The sequence below is a fragment of the Pristiophorus japonicus genome, chromosome 4 (assembly GCF_044704955.1).
Source record: "Pristiophorus japonicus isolate sPriJap1 chromosome 4, sPriJap1.hap1, whole genome shotgun sequence".
NCBI classification, from domain to species: Eukaryota; Metazoa; Chordata; class Chondrichthyes; family Pristiophoridae; genus Pristiophorus; species Pristiophorus japonicus.
Genome location: NC_091980.1, coordinates 58330622 through 58355543, shown reverse-complemented (window position 1 = coordinate 58355543; position 24922 = coordinate 58330622). Strand labels below are relative to the sequence as shown.

General features: G+C 45.0%; 1 long non-coding RNA gene across 1 annotated transcript in view; it reads right to left on the bottom strand.

Annotated features, from left to right (window-relative positions):
- Nucleotides 1–2464: 2464 nt before the first annotated feature.
- The window catches only part of LOC139262060 (uncharacterized), a 124880-nt gene continuing 102422 nt past the window's right edge, over nucleotides 2465–24922 (bottom strand). The window contains exons 3-4 of the long non-coding RNA XR_011592874.1: nucleotides 3371–3529; nucleotides 2465–3161 (exon numbers count right to left, since the gene is read on the bottom strand). This is a non-coding gene — a long non-coding RNA (uncharacterized lncRNA). The remainder of the gene's footprint in view (nucleotides 3162–3370; nucleotides 3530–24922) is intronic.

The window sequence follows — 24922 nt, the reverse complement described above, 5'->3', positions numbered from 1 at the left end:
AATATTAAAATGCAGGGATAGGGTTTCGAGTTCCATAATCTGAAGTCAGTTAGGCACCCTGTACGTCAAATTTAGCTAGCCTGACATTTCATTTGCCTTTGATAACATCAGTCATGGCTCAGTGGCAACATTCTCGCCTATGGGTCAGAAGGTTGCGGTTCATGTCCCACACCAGAGACTTGAGCATAAAATCTAGGCTGACACTTCAGTGGAGTACTGAGTGAAGTGCTGCACTGTCAGAGGTTCCATCTTTCAGACAAGCCATTAAACCAAGGCTGAGTCTGCCCTCTTAGGTGAATGCAAAAGATCCCATGACACTACTTCAAAGAAGAGCAGAGGAGTTCCTCCTGCTCAACCAACATCACTAAAGCAGATTATCTGGTCAGTATCACATTGCTGTTTGTGGGACATGGCTATGCCCAAATTGTCTGCCGCATTTCTTAAGTTACAATAGTGACTACACTTCAGAAGTACTTCTTGGGCTGGATTTTCGAGGGGTTTGCGACCAGTAGGTGGGGTGCAAAAACGATTTTTTTTCGAGCGAAACGAGACACACGACATTTTGCGCTCAGGCGGAACTTTTGGCAGTGGTTTAGCGGCCACCCGCCCGATGTTTTCACTATTTGGGTGACATCAATTGGTGTGCAACGCTGCGCTAACACCCTGGGCGTAATTTTGGAGCATATCGCCCGATTTAGCGTCCACCCGGGAACTCATCAGCAAAAAGCAGGTCGGACCCAAGGTGCACCCGGTGCTAACGTCGCCATCTTGAAAATGGAGCAGAAGTTGAGTACATAAAAGGATTGGGAGAAGAAGGCTGCGTTTTTCATATTGAAGTTTTATGTGAGTTTATAGTTCATTTTAAAGGTCATTTAAGGACATTTTAAAAGATGGGGGCGATATTATGTCAGCCATTATTCCTGGCTGCTATATTTATACAGAGTCGAGCTGAAAGAAGGCTAATTGATGATCATTTTGAACGTAATCGAAAAGGTCGCAGACGTATGGGGAGAAGAACTTACCCGCAACGAGTTTACAGGGAACAGCGCTCATATCTGCAGCTCTCTGAAGCAAATGCGATAGAAGGCTGTGCTTCTGAAAAGAAGTGCTGACAGAGATATGCCAGCTCATAAAGGCAGACCTAAAGCCTACCAGTGGCAACAGGACTACACTGCCTGTCAAGGTGAAGGTGACTGCGGCATTGCCTTCTATGCCTCCAGCTCCTTTCAGGCATCAGCAGGGGACATATGCTCCATCTCACAGTACGTTACACATTGCAGCATTTGCCAGGTGACTACTGCACTGTACCCACGCAGGATGGACATCATAAACTTCCCAATGAGAGGGCTGTGGATTTTGGATGATTTGCTGACTTCCCCAAGGTTCAGGGTGCCATTGATTGTATGCACATCGCCCTGTGAGCACCTTTACACAATCCAGGGGTTTACCAAAACCAAAAGGGATTCCACTCCACTCGTGTGTGACCATACTCAGCGCATTATGGCAGTCAATGCCCAATATCCAGGGAGCATCCATGATGCTTTCATCCTGCGTGAGAGCACTGTCTCAGGCCAGTTACAGCATCAACCACAATGCCAGAGCTGGATGCTGGGGGACATAGATTACGGCCTCCCCACCTGGCCCGTGACCCCCCTCCGGAACCCTCAGACAGAAGCCGAGCATCACTACAATGAAAGCCATGCAGCCACACGCAACATCGTCGAACAGACAATTGGAGTGCTCAAGCAGCGCTTCCAATGCCTGGACCACTTTAGAGGCTGCCTGCAATAATCCCCTCAGGGTCTCTGAGTTCATTGTGGTGTGCTGCATGCTACACAAATTAACCATCATGAGGGAACAGGATTTGCCACTGGGGATTGTAGGAGCACCCAGGAGAGTGGGGGGTTGGTAGGTAGGAGGGGGAGGATGAAGACGAGTTGGAGGAGGAGGAAGACGAGGAAGAGAAGGCTGGTGAGAAATCCATGCCACCATTACCACCATGACCACAGGGGCGGCCTTGTGGAGCTTTCGCCACTTCAAAAGCCTTACGTCAGCAGTTCATAATCCAACGCTTTGCTTGAAGAGTAAACAGCACGTTTGATCGTTGCCTGGTCACTCTATCCCACCATGTTGACTATTCCCACTCTTATTCTGCAAATGACACACGACACAGGAATGATTAAGGTGAACAAAAGCATTTATTAAACATTGTAAACATAATTGTAAAAGTAATTGAAAAACTGGAATAAAAGTTATTGCAGGGTATACATTGTGAACTTTTATAACTTAACAGAATTGGGAACCTTTGAAAACTTTTATAATATAACAATAACAACAACAACAATAAAACAACAACCCCTGCCCCAACTGTCTTTTACCACCAGCTCGACCCTACCCCCACCCCCGCACCCCCCATCCTTACCCCTAGCCCCCTCCCTCGCCTGCTGTCCCTACCCGATATGGCACCAAAAATTCCTGCAGAGTTCTGCTGAATTGGGGGGAAGAGACATTGGAGACGCTGTCTAGGGACACACTGGATCTGCTCGAGGCGTGGAAGGCTCGGTTTCTGACTGGCGAGCCTCTTGATCGGCGTCGCCAGTCACAGGTGGTGTGCGGGTGTGTCAGGGTGTCACACTGGGGACTGCAGTATGACTGGTGGAGGCCACCAGCCACTCGTGGGCATTTGATGGCCTTGCAGGTTTCGCAGTTCACACCGACAATCTGCGACCCTACCTCTGTAATGGCCGCTTTCAGACAGTCGATGCTCGCGGGAATGCTCCCCTGGACATCAAGGAGCTGACAGGTGAGCTGGATGCTCTCCCTGGACAGTGCCACCATGTCCAATTCTGAGTCTGCCTGTCTGTCAGCAGACCGACTTTGCCAAATCACCCTTCGGAGAGATGGCATACAGGATTCGACCCCAGAACTGCGTTGTCGCACGCTACTGGTCCCAGCAGCCTCAGAGATTTCAAAGCCCGGGATTGTTTGATCATCCTCAGATGAGTTGTTTGCCGGTGGCAAACGAGGTGTCGAGTGCATCTGCCCCACAACCCGGAGTAGGCTGCTCCGTCAGCTCCTCCTCCTCAAATTCCTCCTCTCCCCCACATGATGGCCTGAGGTGGAGGTTTGCTGTGATGGATTCGGTGCCTGCGACTCCTCATCTGGAAGTAGAAAGTAACAGATGAGTGGTTAGCAGCAGGGGAGGGGGCAGGATGACATGAGTAAGGTCACATAGCACAGGCCCATTTGAAGGACCACTGCTACTCCATTATATGTAGTCCGGAGACACTGCATGACATTGCCCCAACCCTAGTCCACAGACACTGCATCACGTTGAACCAATCCAGCCCAGGGAGTGTGCAGGACTTACCTTCAGTATCCAAGAGGGCTCAGCACGCCCATGGGCAGTTGCCCAACCTGAGACACCAATGAGACCTGCCACTTGCTCCTCCAGGTCGGTGAGTGTCAGGGTCCGAAGTGGACCACCACCTGTCCGCCGCTGTTCCCGGCGGTTGTGGGACTTATTTGCCTGCAAAGATGAAAATGGGAATAGTTACCAGAGGGTCCATCTGCTCTTGTGACACATACAGATAGCCACCAAAGCACGTATACCACACTGTGAATGTAATACAGTCCTCTGTTTAGTGGTCTTGGATTTTGCACGTGGTTCAATAGGAGGACATAGAAGTGCGGAAACAACTTTTGAGATTTCAGAAAGCAAGGTTACTCAGGCAGATAGGGAATGGGTGACCATCAGGCAGAGCAGTGGAAGGAAGGTAGTGCAGGAGTCCCCTGCGGTCATCTCCCTTCAAAACAGATACACCACCTTGGGTACTGTTGGGGGAGAATGCTCATCAGTGGACAGCAGCAGCAGCCAAGTTCATGGCACTATGGGTGGCTCTGCTGCACAGAAGGGCAGGAAAAAGAGTGGGAGAGCTATAGTAATAGGGGATTCTATTGTAAGGGGAATAGATAAGTGTTCCTGTGGCCGCAAACGAGACTCCAGGATGATATGTTGCATCCCTGGTGCAAGGGTCAAGGATGTCTCGGAGCGGCTGCAGCGCATTCTGGAGGGGGAGAGTGAACAGCCAGCTGTCGTGGTACATAGAAACATAGAAAATAGATGCAGGAGTAGGTCATTCGGCTCCTCGAGCCTGCACCACCATTCAATCAGATCATGGTTGATCATTCACCTCAGTACCCCTTTCCTGCTTTCTCTCCATACCCCTTGATCCCTTTAGTCGTAAGGGCGATATCTAACTCCCTCTTGAATATATCCAATGAACTGGCATCAACAACTCTCTGCTGTGGGGAATTCCACAGGTCAACAATTCTCTGAGTGAAGAAGTTTCTCCTCATCTCAGTCCTAAATGGCTTACCACTTATCCTTAGACTATGTCCCCTGGTTCTGGACTTCCCCAACATCAGGAACATTCTTCCTGCATCGAACCTGTCCAGTCCCGTCAGAATTTTATGTTTCTATGAGATCCCCTCTGATCCTGCTAAACTCCAGTGAATACAGGCCCAGTCGAACCAGTCTCTCCTCATATGTCAGTCCTGCCATCCCAAGAATCAGTCTGGTGAAATTTCGAGGCACTACCTCAATAGCAAGAACATCTTTCCTCAGATTAGGAGACCAAAACTGAACACAATATTCCAGGTGAGGCCACACTAAGGCCCCGTACAATGGTAGTAAGACTTCCCTGCTCCTATACTCAAATCCCCAGCTATGAAAGCCAACATACCATTTGCCTTCTTCAATGCCTGCTGTAACTGCATGCCAATTTTCAATGACTGATGTACCATGACACCCAGGTCTCGTTGCACCTCCCCTTTTCTTAATCTGCCACCATTCAGATAATATACTGCCTTCGTGTTTTTGCCCCCAAAGTGGATAACCTCACATTTATCCACATTATACTGCATCTGCCACGCGTTTACTCACTCACCTAACCTGTCCAAGTCACCCTTCAGCCTTTTAGCATCCTCCTCATAGCACACACCGCCACCCAGCTTATTGTCATCTGCAAACTTGGAGATATTACACTCAATTCCCTCATCCAAATCATTAATGTATATTGTCAATAGCTGGGGTCCCAGCAGAGCCCTGTGGCACACCACTAGTCACTGCCTGCCATTCTGAAAAGGACCCATTTATCCTGACTCACTGCTTCCTGTCAGCCAACCAGTTCTCTATCCACGTCAGTACATTACCCCCAATACCATGTGCTTTAATTTTGCACACCAATCTCTTGTGTGGGACCTTGTCAAAAGCCTTTTGAAAGTCCAAATACACCACATCCACTGGTTCGCCCATGTCCACTCTACTAGTTACATCCTCAAAAAATTCTAGAAGATTTATCAAGCAGGATTTCCCTTTCATAAATCCATGCTGACTTGGACCGATCCCGCCACTGCTTTCCAAATGTGCTATTATTTCATCTTTATTAATTGATTCCAACGTTTTCCCCACTACTGATGTAACTAACCAGTCTTTCATTACCTGTTTTCTCTCTCCCTCCTTTCTTAAAAAGTGGTGTCACATTAGCTACCCTCCAGTCCATACGAACCTATCCAGAGTCGATAGACTGTTGGAAAATGATCACCAATGCATCCACTATTTCTAGGGCCACTTCCTTAAGTACTCTGGGATGCAGATTATCAGGCCCCAGGGATTTATTGGCCTTTAATCCCATCAATTTCCCGAACACAATTTCCCGCCTAATAAGGATTTTCTTCAGTTCCTCCTTCTCACTAGACCCTCGGTCCCCTAGTATTTCCGGAAGGTTATTTGTGTCTTCCTTCGTGATGACAGAATCAAAGTATTTGTTTAACTGGTCCGCCATTTCTTTGTTCCCCATTATAACTTAACCTGAATCTGACTGCAAGGGACCTACGTTTCTTTTCACTAATCTTTTTCTCTTCACATATCTGTAGAAGTTTTTGCAGTCAGTTTTCATGTTTCCAGCAAGCTTCCTCTCATATTCTATTTTCCCCCTCCTAATTAAACCCTTTGTCCTCCTCTGCTGTATTACAAAATTCTCCCAGTCCTCAGGTTTGCTGCTTTTTCTGGCCAATTTATATGCCTCTTCCTTGGATTTAAGACTCTCCTTAATTTTCCTTGTTAGCCATGGTTGAGCCACCTTCCCCGTTTTATTTTTACTCCAGTCAGGGATGTACAATTGTTGAAGTTCATCCATGTGATCTTTAAATGTTTGCCATTGCCTATCCACCGTCAACTCTTTAAGTATCACTCGCCAGTCTATTCTAGCCAATTCACGTCTCATACCATCGAAGTTACCTTTCCTTAAGTTCAGGACGCTAGTCTCTGAATTAACTGTGTCACTCCCCATCTTAACAAAGAATTCTACCATATTATGGTCACTCTTCCCCAAGGGGCTCGCACAACAAGATTGCTAATTAGTCCTTTCTCATTACACATCACCCAGTCTAGGATGGCCAGCCCTCTAGTTGGTTCCTCGACATATTGGTCTAGAAAACCATCCCTAATACACTCCAGGAAATCATCCTCCACCGCATTGCTACCAGTTAGGTTAGCCCAATCAATATGTAGATTAAAATCACCCATGATAACTGCTGTACCTTTATTGCACGCATCCCTAATTTCTTGTTTGATGCTGTCCCCAACCTCACTACTATTGTTTGGTGGTCTGTAGACAACTCCCACTTGCGTTTTCTGCCCTTTGGTATTTCGGAGCTCCACCCATACAGATTCCACATCATCCAAGCTAATGTCCTTCCTTACTATTGCATTAATTTCCTCTTTAATCAGCAATGCCACCCCACCTCCTTTTCCTTTCTGCCTATCGTTCCTAAATGTTGAAGACCCCTGGATGTTGATTTCCCAGCCTTGGTCACCCTGGAGCCATGTCTACGTGATGCCAATTACATCATATCTGTTAACTGCTATTTGCACAGTTAATTCGTCCACCTTATTCCGAATACTCCTCGCATTGAGGCACAGAGCATTCAGGCTTGTCTTTTTAACACACTTTGCCCCTTTAGAATTTTGCTGTAATGTTGCCCTTTTTGCTTTTTGCCTTGGGTTTCTCTACCCTCCACTTTTACTTTTCTTCTTTCTATCTTTTGCTTCTGCTCCCATTCTACTTCCCTCTGTCTCCCTGCATAGATTCCCATCCCCCTGCCATATTAGTTTAACCCCTCCCCAACAGCATGAGCAAACTCTCCCCCTTGGACATTAGTTCCGGTCCTGCCCAGGTACAGGCTGTCCGGTTTGTACTGGTCCCACCTCTTCCAAAACCGGTTCCAATGTCCCAGGAATTTGAATCCCTCCCTTCTGCACCACTCCTCAAGCCACATATTCATCTGAGCTATCCTGCAATTCCTACTCTGACTAGCACTTGGCACTGGTAGCAATCCTGAGATTACGACTTTTGAGGTCCTACTTTTTAATTTAGCTCCTAGCTCCCTAAATTCATCTTGTCGAACCTCATCCCATTTTTACCTATATCGTTGGTACCTATATGCACCACGATAACTGGCTGTTCCCCCTCCATTTTCAAAATGTCCTGCACCCGCTCTGAGACATCCTTGACTCTTGCACCAGGGAGGCAACATACCATCCTGGAGTCTCGGTTGCAGCCACAGAAACGTCTATTTATTCCCCTTACTGTTTTGCAGGGGGATGACCGCAGGGGACCTCTGCACTACCTTCCTTCCACTGCTCTTCCGGTTGGTCACCCATCCCCTATCTGGCTGTGTACACTTTATCTGCGGTGTGACCTACTCACGAAACGTGCTATTCACGACATCCACCCGCAGCTCCAGTGCCACAATGCGGTCTGTCAGGTGCTGCAGGTGGATGCACTTCCCGCAAATGTAGTCATCAGGGACACTGGAAGCATCCCTGACTTCCCACATAGCACAGGAGGAGCATAACACATATAGGTACCAATGTTATAGGTAAAAAATGGGATGAGGTCCTACAAGCTGAATTGAGGAAGCTAGGAGATAAATTAAAAAGTAGGACCTCAAAGGTAGTAATCTCAGGATTGCTACCAGTGCCACGTGCTAGTCAGTGTAGGAATTGCAGGATAGCTCAGATGAATATGTGGCTTGAGGAATGGTGCAAGGGGGAGGGATTCAAATTCCTGGGACATTGGACCTGGTTCTGGGGGAGGTGGGACCAGTACAAACCAGATGGTTTGCACTTGGGCAGGACCAGAACCGATGTGCTAGGCGGAGTGTTTGCTAGTGCTCTTGGGGAGAGTTTAAACTAATATGGCAGGGGGATAGGAATCTATGCAGGGTGGCAAGGGGATGGGAATCTATGCAGGGAGGCAGAGGGAAGTAATAAGAGGGCAGAAGTAAATGGTTGGAAGGAGATAAGCAAGAGTGGAGGGCAAAGAAATCAAGGGCAAAAATCAAAAAGGGCCACATTACAACATAATTCTAAAAGGACAAAGAGTGTTATAAAAACAAGCCTGAAGGCTCTGAGTCTCAATGCAAGGAGCATTCATAATAAGGTGGATGAAGTGACTGCGCAGATAGTTGTTAACGGATATGATTTCATTGGAATTATGGAGACATAGCTCCAGAGTAACCAAGGCTGGGAACTCAACATCCAGGGGTATTCAATATTCAGGAAGGATAGACAGGAACGAAAAGGAGGTGGAGTAGCGTTACTGGCTAAAGAGGAGATTAACGCAATAGTAAGGAAGGACATTGCGTGGATGAAGTGGAATCTATATGGGTAGAGCTGCAAAACACCAAAGAGCAGAAAACATTAGTGGGAGTTGTGTATAGACCACCAAGCAGTAGTAAGGAGGTTGGGGATGGCATCAAACAGGAAATTAGGGACGCGTGCAATAAGGGTACAGCAGTTATCATGGGTGACTTTAATCTACATATAGACTGGGATAACCAAACTGGTAGCAATACTGTGGAGGAGGATTTCCTGGAGTGTATAAGGGATGGTTTAATAGACCAGTATGTCGAGGAACCAACTAGAGAGCAGTCCATCCTAAACTGGGTCTTCTGTAACGAGAGAGGATTAATTAGCAATCTGGTCATGCCTTTCCATGGGGAAAAGTGACCATAATATGGTAGAATTCTTCATTAAGATGGAGAGTGACACAGTTAATTCGGAGACTAGGGTCCTGAACTTAAAGAAAGGAAACTTTGATGGTATGAGACGTGAATTGGCTAGGATAGACTGGAGAAGGATACTTAAAGGGTTGACGGTGGATAGGCAATGGCAGACATTTAAATATCACATGGATGAACTACAACAATTGTACATCCCTGTCTGGCGTAAGAATAAAAAAGGGAAGGTGGCTCAACCGTGGCTAACAAGGGAAATTAGGGAAAGTTTTAAATCCAAGGAAGAGGCATATAAATTGGCCAGAAAAAGCAGCAAACCTGAGGACTGGGAGAAATTTAGAATTCAGCAGAGGGGGACTAAGGGTTTAATTAGGAGGGGGAAAATAAGAGTATGAGAGTAAGCTTGTAGGGAACATAAAAACTGACTGCAAAAGCTTCTATAGATATGTGAAGAGATAAAGATGAGTGAAGACTAATGTAGGTCCCTTGCAGTCAGAATCTGGTGAATTCATAAAAGGGAACAAGGAAATGGCAGACCAGTTGAACAAATACTTTGGTTCTGTCTTCACTAAGGAAGACACGAATAATCTCCCGAAAATACTAGGGGACCGAGGATCTACCGAGAAGGGGGAACTGAGGGAAATCCTTATTAGTCAGAAAATGGTGTTAGGGAAATTGAAGGGACTGAAGGCCGATAAATCCCCAGGGCCTGATAGTCTGCATCGCAGAGTACTTAAGGAAGTGGCCCTAGAAATAGTAAATGCATTGGTGGTCATTTTCCAACATTCCATGGACTCTGGTTCAGTTCCTATGGATTGGAGGGTAGCTAATGTAACCCAATTTTTTTTCAAAGGAGGGAGAGAGAAAACAGGGAATTATAAGCTGGTTAGCTTGACATCGGTGGTGGGGAAAATGCTGGAATCAATTATTAAAGATCTGGAAAGCAGTGACAGGATCGGTCCAAGTCAGCATGGATTTATGAAAGAGAAATCATGCTTGACAAATCTTCTAGAGATTTTTGAGGATGTAACTAGTAAGAGTGGATAAAGGAGAACCAGTGGATGTGGTGTATTTGGACTTTCAAAAGGCTTTTGACAAGGTCCCACACAAGAGATTAGTGTGCAAAATTAAGGCACATGGTATTGGGGGTAATGTATTGACGTGGAGAGAGAACTGGTTGGCAGACAGGAAGCAAAGAGTGGGAATAAATGGGTTTTTTTCAGAATTGCAGGCAGTGACTAGTGAGGTGCTGCAGGGTTCAGTGCTGGGACCCAGCTATTTACAACATACATTAATGATTTAGACAAAGGAATTGAATGTAATATCTCCAAGTTTGCAGATGACACTAAGCTGGGTGGCAGTACGAGCTGCGAGGAGGATGCTAGGAGGCTGCAGGGGGACTTGGACAGGTTAGGTGAATGGGCAAATGCATGGCAGATGCAGTATAATGTGGATAAATGTGAGGTTATCCACTTTGGTGGCAAAATCAGGAAGGCAGATCATTGTCTGAATGGTGACAGAGTAGGAAAAGGGGAGGTGCAACGAGACCTGGGTGTCATGGCACATCAGTCATTGAAGGTAGGCATGCAGGTACAGCAGGCAGTAAAGAAAGCAATGGTATGCTGGCCTTCATAGTGAGGGGATTTGAGTAGCGGAGCAGGGAGATCACAACTTGAGTACTGTGTGCAGTTTTCATCTCCTAATCTGAGGAAGGACATTCTTACTATTGAGGGAGTGCAGCGAAGGTTCACCCGACTGATTCCCAGGATGGCAGGACTGACATATGAAGAAAGATTGGATCGACTAGGCTTATATTCACTGGAATTTAAAAGAATGAGAGGGAATCTCATAGAAACATATAAAATTCTGACGGGATCGGTCAGTTTAGATGTAGGAAGAATGTTCCCGATATTGGGGAAGTCCAGAACCAGGGGTCACAGTCTAAGAATAAGGGGTGAGCCATTTAGGACCGAGATGAGGAGAAACTTCTTCACTCAGAGAATTGTGAACCTGTGGAATTCTCTGCCACAGAAAGTTGTTGAGGCCAGTTCGTTAGATATATTCAAAAGGGAGTTAGATGTGGCCCTTACGGCTAAAGGGATCAAGGGGTATGGAGAGAAAGCAGGAATGGGATACTGAAGTTGCATGGTTAGCCATGATCATATTGAATGGCAATGCAGGCTCGAAGGGCCGAGTGGTCTACTTCTGCACCTATTTTCTATGTTTCTATGTGAAGCAATCTTAATAATGTGTAAAGATCATTCATAGCAAATAGGGTGCCAACTAAACTTACCTATGTGTCATGCATTTTAGGAGGCAACCCACAGAGTGCTCACAGACAGCAACGGCATGAGAAAAAATAGCATGTCAGATTTATAATTTAAGTAATGAAGGACTGTACTCATGCTAATGACCCTTGAATGATCGTTACATTTTTTCCAGTACTGTGTTACAGAGCTTTGCACAAACTGCCTCTGCAATTTGCCTCTATATCTTCTTAAATACTGATGGGAGAGGTCTAGATCCACCCCTCCCATACAACTCAGGTTATCTAGCCTCCACTGCCCCCACTAGAGCCTCGTTTGCCTCTGGTCCTGAATCTTCGAGCATGCTGCCTGTTGTCCTCCTCCTCCATCATGACAATCAAAAAGTAAAATGGCTGTTTCAGCCCCGGCTGTACTGTGCATGCGTGTGACCGCGCCCTGCATTAGGGTTTGCGATTGGACAGCAGACCAGAAACGCGGGTATATGTTTTCTTTAAAAATTCACTCATGCGCAGAACGGCCAACTTTTTTCCGGTCCGAACTTTCTGCTCGGGCGCACAAATTCTGACGTTCAACGCCAGACTTATCGCTAACATCCATCGTGAACTTTCACTTGGCGCTAATGCTAAAACCTAAAAATCCAGCCCCATTGGCTATAAAACACTTTGGGACATTGCAAGGTCATGAAAGGTGCTATATAAATGCAAATTCTTTTTTTCTACTTGAGGCACATGATGATTAACCAAATTCCATTTTTCTGCATGCTTGCCATAGCTACTGAACATCTTAAGCCAGTGGCAATACACGGTAAAAATAGAACATATTCAGCACAATGTTAGCAAGCAAAGATCCAAGCAAACATTCAGCATCATACTAATTCACCATGTCATAACATCAAATAGCCAATGAAGATTCTAGCAATTTTAATTTAGCAGCCAATTTATATTTTTGTAATCTGAAGCTACTAGACTGCTGTGAATTTAAACCTTTATCAGAGGATTTATAAGTAATGTCGATTTTGATATTTTACCAGCTTGAACTAGAGTCTGTGCAGAACAAGAAATAAAGGATCCTGTCACTTTAAATGTTACTGATTTTGCAAAGCAGTAAGAGCTAATGCTGTGTAACTGGTGTCTCATCAAGGAAGATATAGTCGAACATTTTCAAAGGGTTATAAAAGCAATTGAAATCTGAATTGACACCTGTGGAAACTATAGTGTTGTGAAGTAAATATATTCATCCAGAAAACACTGATACCCAAACAGACAAATATCTGCAAAGCTTTAAATTGTGTAAGGATGTAAGCCCAGCATCTTGCATAAATTAGGCCCATGTTCTGTTGCACTGATGGTATTTTCACTTATCTGAGTAGAGCAGACCCCAGAATTAATTGACACTCCTTCAGTACGGCCATTTCCTTGTGATTATTCATGAACAGACATTGGGTGATAAATTGACCTTCTCCTGGTGTGGAGTGATCAATCACCTGTGACACCCCCAAAAAAAGTCAAATAATAGATCTGCCAGTCCAAAGCACCGTACCTTGATGAATAAATGGAGAAATGATTAACAAACCTGCCAAGACCCAGGCAGTAGAAAATAATGCTCAAGTTACATGATAATGCAGAGTATCTAAGCGAGACCTGTTCTGTCGTGCGTGAATGACTAACAAATTGATGTGGTGACATTAGCAGCTGCCTTGCTCCCTATACCCAGCCTTACATATAGTATTACCACCATCAGGCAGGAATGCCTCTGTTATGCACTATCTTTCCAATAGAGATATTCAGTATTTAACTTGGCAGCCAGTGTTCTTTTATGTTATTTTCTACAGACTGTTGAGGAAATCAGGTTGCAGCTTTCACAGAGTTTAGTGCATTTTAATGTAAAGTTAGTTTGCACTTGATGGTGTGTTCTTTTTCATTGTCTTTTATTAGTAACACACTAATTTCTCATTAAAGGGGAAGTGTATTCTATTAAACCAACTCAGAATCCTAAGTGTCATATGGACAGGTATCTGTATGCTTTCCAATATCTCTTAGTCTCTCCTTGTTATCATGTTTTGTATTTTAGAACTGCTGATTACAGGCAACTTGGGAGCAGGCCTTTTATATAGAACTCCTCCCCAACTGACACCATGTTCCTTTTTCACTAACGGGGAATGGTGGCTACATCCATCTGTTTCATTCATGATGTCACTAGAGCACTACTTCATGATGTCATAGAATGGTGCTGCAATTTAACCTTAATAGCTCCATATGATTAGTCAATTTTACTGTCACCATGGAGACCCTCAAGTCAACTCTCCCTCTCTGCTGGACCACTCTGGTTGAAGTTAATTATAACCAGTGTCATCATATGTCCCAAAGTCACTCCACTGCAAACAGTGGGGAATGCAACATGAAACCTAGAGCTGCTTTGAAATCGCCCATTTCCAGGAAACCACCCTGCTGGCTTGGGTGCTTATTGCTCAGCATGTGGAATGATTTCATGTGATCCTGGAGCTCTGGAGCAGATCTTTATTGCTTTCAAGTCACGGTTCATGCAGTTTAGCATGAAAGGACTCTGAAATTCCCCAGCCTAATGCACGTTTTAACGGTATTTTTTCATGTTAAAATGTTTTTTTGGCATTAAAAGAATTTAAGGACATTTTTCAAATTTGGCCAGTGGTTTAATGCCATCGTTAAAAAATAACAACAGCCTTTTTTCAGCACCATTTTTGTGATGTCATTAGGCATCAAAAATAACGATACCGCCGTTTTTGTGAATTTGGCCAATACCGCCATTTTTAAGGACAGTGATAAATACCGAACTGAAAAAGCTTGTCTTACCTGGTCGAGTCGGATCAAAATCGGCGATAATGGCGCCATCTTGGAAAACAGAGCTGAGTTAAAGGTTTTGGAGGGAAGGCTGCGTTTAGAGATTAGTGAGTTTTTAATTCGTTTTTAAGGACATTTAAGGACATTTAAGAGCATTTTAAGAATGGGGCCTATTCTATCTGTGCCATATTTGGTGACTGCTTATGCTATCCAGGAAAATCATAGAAGGCTTATTTAACAGCATTATCAGCGTAATCAAAGAGGTCGCAGACTTATAGGGAGGAGGCCGTACCCCCAATGAGTTTACAGGGAACAGCGTTCATACCTCCACCTAAGGCACAGTGCGTTAGAAGGCTGCGCTTTTGAAAAGAGGTGGTCACAGAGATATGCCAGCTCATAAAGGCAGATATACAGCCTATAAGCGTGAGGAAGAATGCACTGATCGTGGAGATCAAGGTGACTGCGGCACTTGCCTTCTATGCCTCTGGTTCCTTTCAGGCATCAGCTGGGGACATATGCTCCTTCTCGCAGCATGCTACACATTGCTGCATTTGCGAGATGACTACTGTACTGTTTGCATGTAAGAAGGACTTCATCAACTTACCAGTGACCAGGGACGCACAGAATGAGGGGGCTCTCGGCTTTGCACAAATTGCTGGCTTCCCCAAGGTACAGGCTGCCATTGACTGTACGCACATCGCCCTGCGAGCACCTTTTGAGGATCCGAAGGTTTACCAAAATTGAAAGGGATTCCACTCGCTGAACGTATAGATCGTCTGCAACCATACTCAGCGTATCATATCAGTAAATGCAAAATGTCCAGGGAGCATCCATGATGCTTTCATCTTGTGTGAGAGGACTGTCTCACAGCTGTTTGAGGAGCAGCCAGAAGACCAAAGCTGGGTGCTGGGGGACAAAGGTTACGGGCTCGCCACCTGGCTCATGACGCCCCTCCGCAAAACATAGACAGAAGGCGAGCGGCGCTACAATATCTGACATATAGCCACATGCAACATTGTCGAGAAGACAATTGGAGTGCTAAAGCAGCGATTCCGATGCTTGGACCACTCTGGAAGCTCCCTGCAATACTCCCCTCAGCAGGTCGGTGAGTTCATTGTAGTGTGCTGCATGCTACACAACTTAGCCATCATGAGGGGACAGGATTTGCCGCTGGGGATTGCAGAAACACCTCAAGAGAGAGGGGGGGTGGAGGAGGAAGAGAACAAGGAACCCATGCCACGACTCATCATAGGCGATCCCTCGAACGAGGATGACTTGCTTCCACACCAAAAGGGATGAGTTCGCAGATGTTTCAATGAAGGACCTGATATTCCAGTCCTGAACTGCAATCGAAGGGTGGAAGATGCCTGTGCGTGGATTTTTTTAACATGTGGTGACCGTTGCACATCAGCCACCACACGGGCTTGACAGAACTCGGCTTTTATCCAGTGGCAAGGGTTAACCAGGATGACTGGAGACCTGCTCTGCCGCACAGACCTAGTACGCACACATTTACAGTGTGGGCTGGCCTGTGCTGCTCCTGGACCCTCTGCTCTTCTGGGCCCGTCCCCTTATTGGCCGCACCTCCGCCACGATCTCTCACTGCACAATACACAATACATTCCATGACTATTCAAGCATCCATTGTAGCAAATTCTATGTTTTATTTTTCTCGGCACTAAAGTTAGAAGCTTAAGTGTCGGGTTCACCTTAGAATTATAGAAATGCTTCTCTACTTTTTCCATCTTTTAAACAAACAGTTTACAACAGTAAACACAATGCTTAAAGTCTTATAACACTCCTGTGACGCATCTTGGGATGCTTTACTACATTAAAGGCGCTATATAAATACAAGTTGTTGTTATTGTCCACCCGCCAATCACAGCAGCAAACCCCGCGCCCACTCACAGGGGCAAAGATTGACTCCCGTTAAACATTAAATATTTAAACCCAACCGGCAAGTTCCGAGCGCGAGCCTCTTTCAACCGAAATCACCGCCGCAAACCCCGCCTCCACGACTATCACCCCCAGGAGGACACGGGAGGAGGCCTCGTGGACCTTACACCATTGCAAGAGCCTTGCATCAGCAGCTGATACTTCACCACTTTGCATGAAGACTGAATGGCATGTTTCATCAAGGACTACCCACCATGTTGACTATTTCCCCCTGTTATTCTGCGAATGAGACACCGCATAAGTTCGGTTTAGTTGAAAAAATAATTTGAAATTTATTAAACATTTGTACACTTTTACTTAACTTTAATAAAAACTTTTAGTATTATATTAAACTTTTAAATTAACATCACTTAAATAACAATAATGCAAACAATCAACCACAACAAGAACAAAAGAAGAGCAAAACAGCAAAACAACAACAATAACAACAGCAGCAAACAAACTTCACCTGCAGTCACCTCTCCCCCCACCCCCTTATTTAAACATCAGCGCGCTATCAACCCTTCTTGCCTTTGCCATTAGCCTTGCCCGTTACCGCAAGCTTAACCCTACTCCCAGTGAGCATAAGGGTTCTTATTAGTTTGTCGGGTAAGACGCTCCGCTTGTTGGAGGACAGACGAAGGAGACGCCAATGGAAGCCCTTGAAAACCTCTGGCTGTAGAAGGCCCAGCTTCGGACTCTTCCGTGTGGATCAATCTGCACACTGACTGTTGAGGTTGGTCTGGGGATTGGAGTGGCATCACTCGAGACCGTCAATTGCCATTGGGCAATGACAGCCTCGGTGTTTTCCCGGGTTACAGCGACTATCTCAGACATGCCCTCCCTAATGTCAGCATTTGTACTGCTATGCCTCCTGCCATGCCTTCCCTAATTTCACCAGATAATGCTGTTATGCTTGCCGAGATCCCACCCATGGCCTCAAGGAGTGATTTGGTGAGCTGGACGCTTTCCCCAGTCATTCCTATCAGTTCTACCACCTTGCGTGGAACCTGCATCTTGGGAGAGCGCTCTTCACGTCTCCACCTCCATACAGATGGGCCTGCTGCTGCCCTGGGTGTGGGTTCCTGCAACCCACTGGGACCCGGGACCTCGGATGGTGCATAACCAACATATGCCCCTCCTGCGTAGGGCAGGTTAAAACCCTTTCTACCTCCGTGGCATCGACCTCCTCCAAATTCAATACCGCCATCTGATTATCCTGCCCTCCCCCCCCAAAAAAATATCAATTAAAGCATCGTCCTCCTCCTGTGGAGGTTCAGCGGAATGGCTGAGTTCGGTGTCATCTACTTCTGCTTGTATCGAGCTGGCGGGGTCTTCTCCATTATTGGATGTATCTGAAACATCTGCAAAATATAAAAGAACAGATGACTGGTTAACAGCAGAGGAGGGGGCAGGGTGACATGAGTAGGCTCACATAGCGCAGGCTCATTTGAAGGACCACGATGAATGATAGTACATCACATAAACCGAAGCGTAGCCCACACAGTACTTAACATTGAGCTAACCCAGACAGTGGATTTTGCAGAACTTACCCTCTCTTTGGAACCTGGGCTCAGCATCCGCACAGGTGGTCGATCTGGGTGATGCACCAATCAGACCAGCAATCCAACTTTCCAGGGCTGTGATTGGGAGCAGTCTTGCCGGACCCCCACCAGTTTTCCACTGCTGTCGCCGGTTCTCAGACAACTTTCTCTACAAAGGTGGCAATAGACATTTTTAAGAGAGGGGCCTTCTGCTGTCATGGCTCACACAGATAGTTATCAAAGCACTTATACCACACTGTGTGCATTTAATTAAGTAATCTGTATAGTGTCCCTTTACTTGCATGTTGTTCATCACGAAAACATCAAAGTGCAGTGCATTAAATAAGCAATCTTTACAATGTGTGACGATCAGAAGCCTAGCAATACCAAGATGGATCACATTTACAATTCAAGTAATTGGAGTGCATAAATAAATATATTATTTACTCTAACTGTCCCGCAAAGGTCATGCCACCTCTTCCTGTGCTGCGGATAGTCCACCGAGGAAACCTGCTCCGCAATGCGTCGCCAAGCTTCAGCCATTGCAGATGGGTGCAGTTTCCTTTTACCCTTCTTCCCAACCTGACCCATCCTCTCTCTAGTGCATCTACCAGGGCTTCACTTGCGTCCTGGCTAAACTTTCGAGCCCTCTTCCTTCACGAATCAAGCTCCATTTTTGATCCTGCAGCACCTGTGTGTAAGTATTGAGAACTCTCCTGATACTTTCAATTCCCTGTAAAAATAGCTGCTCCAGACCAGGAAGTGGTGCTGCATATCCACGTCACATGAAAAACTGGCAAAAATGTTTTTTTTCCCCGCGCATGCGCAGAATGGCCGTTTTTTTTAATCACGAAAAAAGATTTTGTTCTAAAAACAACACTTTTTAACTCTTCGCCAAAAGTTAGGGGAAATTAAGCGTTTATTTTTTCGCGTTATTTCAGCGACAAAAAAAAGCAATAATCTCAAATAACGCCCAAAAACTGTGATATTCTTCATTGTGGAAATTCTAGCCCTGGGACTCTTCCCATAAAAGTTACTGGAGCAACCTAGCAGGGACAGAAAACCTATTGGAAGTGATAACATTGAGATTTTTACAGAAAAAGTTTATTATTTTCTTGTTTAAAAAGGGGGAGAACTTTCCTTGATTATTTAATTTATTTAAATAAATAATTTTAAATAGAGTGAATCTGAGCCTTTCAATTATCTTCTTGGAATCACTCCCCCTGGCCTTATTCTGTCAGCTGATTATGTTTCTAGGGATTGAATGGCCTTTGGTAACCGATTAGTTAACGTGTTCACGTCAAACTCTTTTCTTTACAATGAACAGGTTAATGACTGCGGTAAAACAGAACAAAAAGTCGTTTTACACAAATGCATTAGCCAGTGCACCACCAAAGTAAATGAAACCCTCTGGTGTCACTTTTGTGTTGTACTGTGTTGTACTGCACCCTCATCTTCCTGTCACCTGACTCAGAGCCACAAGTTACAAAAAATCTGTGGAGTAAATATCCAAAATAGAAGATCTAGGTGGCTGAAATTGCCCCTTTGCGCAGCACTGTCGGACAGTGCTACCGAAGCACTAAGATATTAATGAATGGGCATGGCAGCCACATCGACACACGCAGATTTGCCCCCGAGGCTCCATGGCGAAAAGCCGTTTGCTTCATGCCCCGCAATTAGCACTCTGGCACACGCACGTACAGCAATTATGTCATCGCTGTGTTTGCTGACCTCTTTGCACCCCGCGGGGGAAATTGCCCCAGCAGGAGTGAGGTCTGTACGGGGCGATGCCACCAACAACTTCTCAATGCGAGAAACTGTGGTGGCTGTGGCGCCCCAGCCGCCCTTAAAGGGGAGGTGCTGCCACAGCAGCCGCCATCTTTTTTGTGTTGGCCGAGTTTTTAGTCGGCACGACATTGGCGGCCACTGGTTCGGCCGGACTACCAACAGGCAGGCCGGGACCCCCTCTTGGGTGCCAGACCACCGGCCAGGCCGACATCCTCCATGACCCAGTGGGCGACACTGAATGTGCTGCTCAGATCGCAGCGACCCTTCCCTTTACGAGAACAGGAGGGATGCTGTGACGTGACGCCATGACGCACTGTGTCAGCGACATGCTGATGTGCTGAGCTTGGCGCTCAGTGTCGCGCCCCACGTGCGCTGTGCAAACACCAGGGGAGCACCAGCTTAGCGCAGTCAACATTTTTTTTGCACAAAGAGCCCAAATCCGCGTTGATGCAAAAAAATCTCCATTAGCAAATTTACCGCCCCAAACCCAGCGCAGGGCAAATTCGGCCCCCTACACTCTGATAATGAAATCCAGTGAGAAAACTGAATTGAAAAAAAAAATGAAATTGTATATTATGAAAGAATAGTTATACTTGAACAAATGCAAAATACTGCGGATGCTGGAATCTGAAATAAAAATAGAAAATGCTGGAAATCTCAGCAGGTAAGGCAGCATCTGTGGAGAGAAACAGTTAACGGGACAGAAATCTCGGCCTCCCCAGGTCCGTACGGTGTGTGTAGAAACCCGGGAAGGCATCGCAAAAGCCAGTTTTCAGCGCGCAATGCGCAGGCGCCGAAAACCGGCTTTTCCAATCTGTCAAGCTCTGGCTTGACAGATCCTCTGTATCTCCACAGCCAGGACGTTTGCAAGGGCAAGATTGCGATATTTACCCATCTCTTGCCCAGCAAATGTTCTGAGAACTCTTGCGCCTGGTAAAAGCACGCACATAGCCTATTTTTTTTACCAGCATAAAAGTTTTAAAACATACAAAAACATATAAAAGTAAAAGTTAAAAAACACATTTTAATGTTAAAAACCTGCCCACTAAGGTAAGTTTATTTTTAACCCTAATTACAAAACTTTTAAAAAAATTGAAAAAATATTTTTATTTTTTGACATTTATTAACTTTAATTTTAATTATGTGAGGTGTGCTTTTTATTTTTTATTATGGTGTTTACTGTGTTTGGTTGTTTTTTTCATTAATAGCAATGAGAATACAAAGTTCTAATTGCTATTATTGAGATTAATTTACCTGATTGGTTGTGTAGTCACAAGTGACTGCACCGTCTACGTTGAAACCTGGAGGATGGGAGTGCGCTCCGCAGCGCAGGAAGAAAAGGCCTCCCCATCGGAATCACAGGAGTCTCCAGGACCACCAGGTAAATTTATAAAAATTCTCCAGTCGGAGGCGTTCGTTCGAAAGAAGCCTCCGCCCGGAATTCAGGGCCAATGTTTTAGGTCTGTGACCCTTCATCAGAACATGGTCAGAACAGTTATACTTGAATGTTTGTTCAAAGCTGCCAGATGCTCTTGCTTCAGCTGATGTATACACACAAACTCCATCCTGCTCTTCCATTTCATGATGTCATCCGAACATCTTGGGCATGTTCCTACCTTACATAATATGTCCCAACCATTGTTAATTCTCTATATAATACTACAGTATCAGACACAAGATACCTTCAGCTCAAACATTATCAGCTATATTCGCTGAACACCTATATATTAATGCTTTTACCACACGATTGTGTTTAGCCCACCTATCAAGCACCAATAAAATATGAAACAAGTTGAAATTATACACTATATATCACAAAGGTAAACAGCTTAAGTTTTACTTTCATGGCTTTTATAATAGGTCATAATTTGCAGTAGGAATAAATCTAATGGTTTCTGCCATTAGTTAGACTTGCCCTTGCACATTTCGATTTTTACATTTTTGACGTGGCAAGTTGCTGAAAGTGCGAACTGATAAAGTTGCAATGGGGGATACAGGACATCTGGGACCTGAGTAAACAGGACAAGCAACAGTGTATCTCCATAACCAATCAGTTTGAAGTATTATGAAATTAGCAGCGCAAGGACTGAGAAGGAACTGTAAATTAGAATGGGTGAATTCAATACTAAATCATGCATGGAAAGAGAATTAAAGAGGGAAAGAAAGATTGGATTGAGAGAGAAGAAAAAAAGACAGAAAGAAAAAGTAAAAAAATAACAATTTTAAATTTTACTCTCTACATTTCCAACAATAATTAAAACCTGAAGGAATGAAATTCCAGACTTGTAGGGGCCGAAATTCAGCCTCCCAAAAAGGTCCGTTACCGCCAGAAAGCGGCGGCTAGGCAACGGAGTCGAGCGGCCACTGACTTCCGGTCCAATGGCCGCCACGATAGAAATTCACCTCGGGGATTTTTCTGGTGGTCCCCACTTCTGCCCCACTGCTGCCAACCATCCTAAGCGTGTCAGCAAAGCACACACCGCCGATCTCCCGCACCTCCATGGTGTGGTACCCCCGACAGCTTTTTCTGTTGGTGCACCTTGTATTCTGTGTGTGAGCCACGGCAGCGCAGTGGCCCTTCAAGGGGAGGGTGCACTGCCGCGGCCGCCATGTTTTTTTTTTTGCTGGCCGACTTTCCGATCTGTCGGACAATTATGGTTCCGGGTTCGGCCGGGCCGCCAACAGGCAGCCTGGCACCCCCTCTTGAGTGCCAGGCCGCTGGCCCAGCCGCAACCCTCCCTAGTAGTCCAGTGGGCCAAACCCAAGCAATCGCTGCTTCTCTCCCCTTTAAATGAGGGGAGAGACATGGTGACACACACGCGCACTGATGTCACCATCACTCTGCCGCTAACTGACAGTGGCGGAGATTCCGTCCCATCCCCCACTTCCGCCCCTCACCAGCACTTTCTGCCCCCATTAGCGCCTGCTTCTGGTCCACTTCAAAATTATTGCCAACGAGCTAAAAATGGATCAAGAGTCTGCCTCGTCTTACGCGATGGTAAAAACACTTAGACAACGGTAGGTGCGCCAGGTTTCCAGCGGGGGTAAATTTCTACCCCATTGTAGGTATATTTTCAGTGTCAGAAAGTTTGACTGGCAGTAATTAATACTTATTATGTTGTTTGAAAGGTACTTAGACTGAAATAGACAAGACTTAACTCTCTGTGCCAAGTTTAGTTCATATCTATCGCGCAAGTACGGCAACCTCACGATGTTCAATGCATTTCCTACATTGCATCATCCCACATTACAACAGTAACTACACTCCAAAAGTACTTTATTGACTGCAATGCACTTTGAGATGTCCGGTGGTCATGAAAGGCACTATATAAGTCCAAGTCTTTCTTTCTTTCATTTCAATGGTGAGCCAGATAGCGAGATGCTGTTTTCACGTTAGCTAACAGCAAAATGGCGCAACCCGGACAACACCTTTTTTATTTCCGTGTTTAACAACACACCTGCCCTGGCCTGAAGTTCTGTTGCATTTGCGTATAAATAACGGTAAGCACCATTAGCCTTGCCATTACTTTGACAGCAAATTATGGGCCAATATTATCAGAACATCTTGGGAATGAAATTTCTCCTGCCAATAATTTTAGCAAAAATGATAGTGTGAGTACAAAATGGGATTCCTGGACATTTTTTGCTAAAATTAACAGGAAAATCTTACTCCCAAGATGTTCTGATAAATTATAATAGCTATGAAGATATAGAAAACAGCTTTTCTTCATGAAGTCAGTGTCCTTTAATACTGGTTAATTTGATTTCAGCCTTTCCATTCCTGCACTTTGCCATTTATTTATTTTTGAAGCATTTTTAACCTTGTTGGTCCAGCTGATAGAAAACACAACAGATGGTTCAATAACCATATATCAAACAAAAGATTCTTTGCAGACCCAAACTTTAAACATCAGCTTTGGTTACTTATAAAAAGAAAGACATATTTATAATGCTTTTGGAAATCACATTCACAAGCTTCAGAAACAATGCACAGCTTCAAAGCTTCAGAAAATGTCATTCAATTACTGCCCAGCTTCTGCTCATTAGAGCAACAGTCCGCAAAACGTAACGATCTCCTGATATCATACTAAAGAGATCAGTAACTTCTTATGTCATCAACTCGCAGTGTAACTTGCACAACACAAAATTATTCCACTGCATTCTCTAAGGGATCCTTTTTTTTAAATAAAAAAAATCAAAAACTCTATACCATTGTATTGCCTGGAAATTAATCTTCCTGCTGCTGACGAAGGCTGCAATAGACAGACAGGTGTGGCAGCCCTGGTCAATTGTTGAACCCTCTGTTAGTTACACTAATAAAAACTGAAGTCATATATTTTGTTGTGTGTAATAAAACACAGTGAGTGTTCTCTGTGCGCCCTCAGTCATGACACACCAGATTATTCCGCCTCAAATTATCCATCTGTCAGTATATTTCTAACTTTTTTTTCTTCCTTGTGACTCCAATCAGTGTGTAAAAAGTAGCAGGGGGGCCCTTATTAAAGGAGACCGCAGCAGCAGCCTTACAGCTAAACTGCTCGTGTATTACTTTTTGATGAGATTTCAATTTAGGCCTTCAGACAGGGGGAGAAGGCGACTGCAAAACTGCAACAGATGGGGTCGATTGTGCTCTCTAGGCAAATTGAGGTAGACATCTGTAGCTGCAAAATACTGCTGGTCTAAAGCAATTAAGGACTGGTGAAAAGAAGCCTCACCAATCATCCAATAGAATCAGAAGTGCTCACATTACAATGGCTTCAGCCACAATTGAGTGGAAAAGATTAGTATGAGGAGAAACAGCAAAGCAGAGTCGGTAGGCCGGCCAGGCTGACTTGTATTTCTATCTGAACTTTGAATGATTTAAAGTGACGCCGTCTGCATAGAAAATAATGCAAAAATTTAAATCAACAATAATTCTCTACGATCCTGATTTTGCTCCTTTTTCTCTCTCAAAGGCCGTGACTGATACTGGGGTACATTTCTATAGGTATCCACAGTTCTCCAAAACATCACCAGAGTCACCTTTTCTCATGTGCGAACCTCATCATCATCATCATCATAGGCGTATCGAGGATGATTTGCTTCCACACCAAAAAGCTCACAGGTGTTTCAATGAAGGATCTAATATTCCAGGTCCCGAACTATATATTGAAGAGTGGAAGATGCCTGTGCGTGCAAGTATCAGCAGGATATTTAACCACAAGGGGGCATCAAAGCCAAACACAATTGTGTTCTCAGTCAATGTTTACACATTTCCAGCAAGGATAGCAATCATAGCAGGAACCATGGCAGGTTCTTTCTCCTCCTATTCCACGGCTTTTGAAGCCAACTGTAACAGATGCACCCACAACCCACCTGAAACTAGCTAACTCAGCACAAACTTGAGACAGAATGTTGAGGCTGACTTGGTTTTGATGGCTCAGTATCAGACATCGGAGCAAGCAGGGAAGTGAGAAAACCATTTTGATAATTTTGGGGAGGTAGAAGA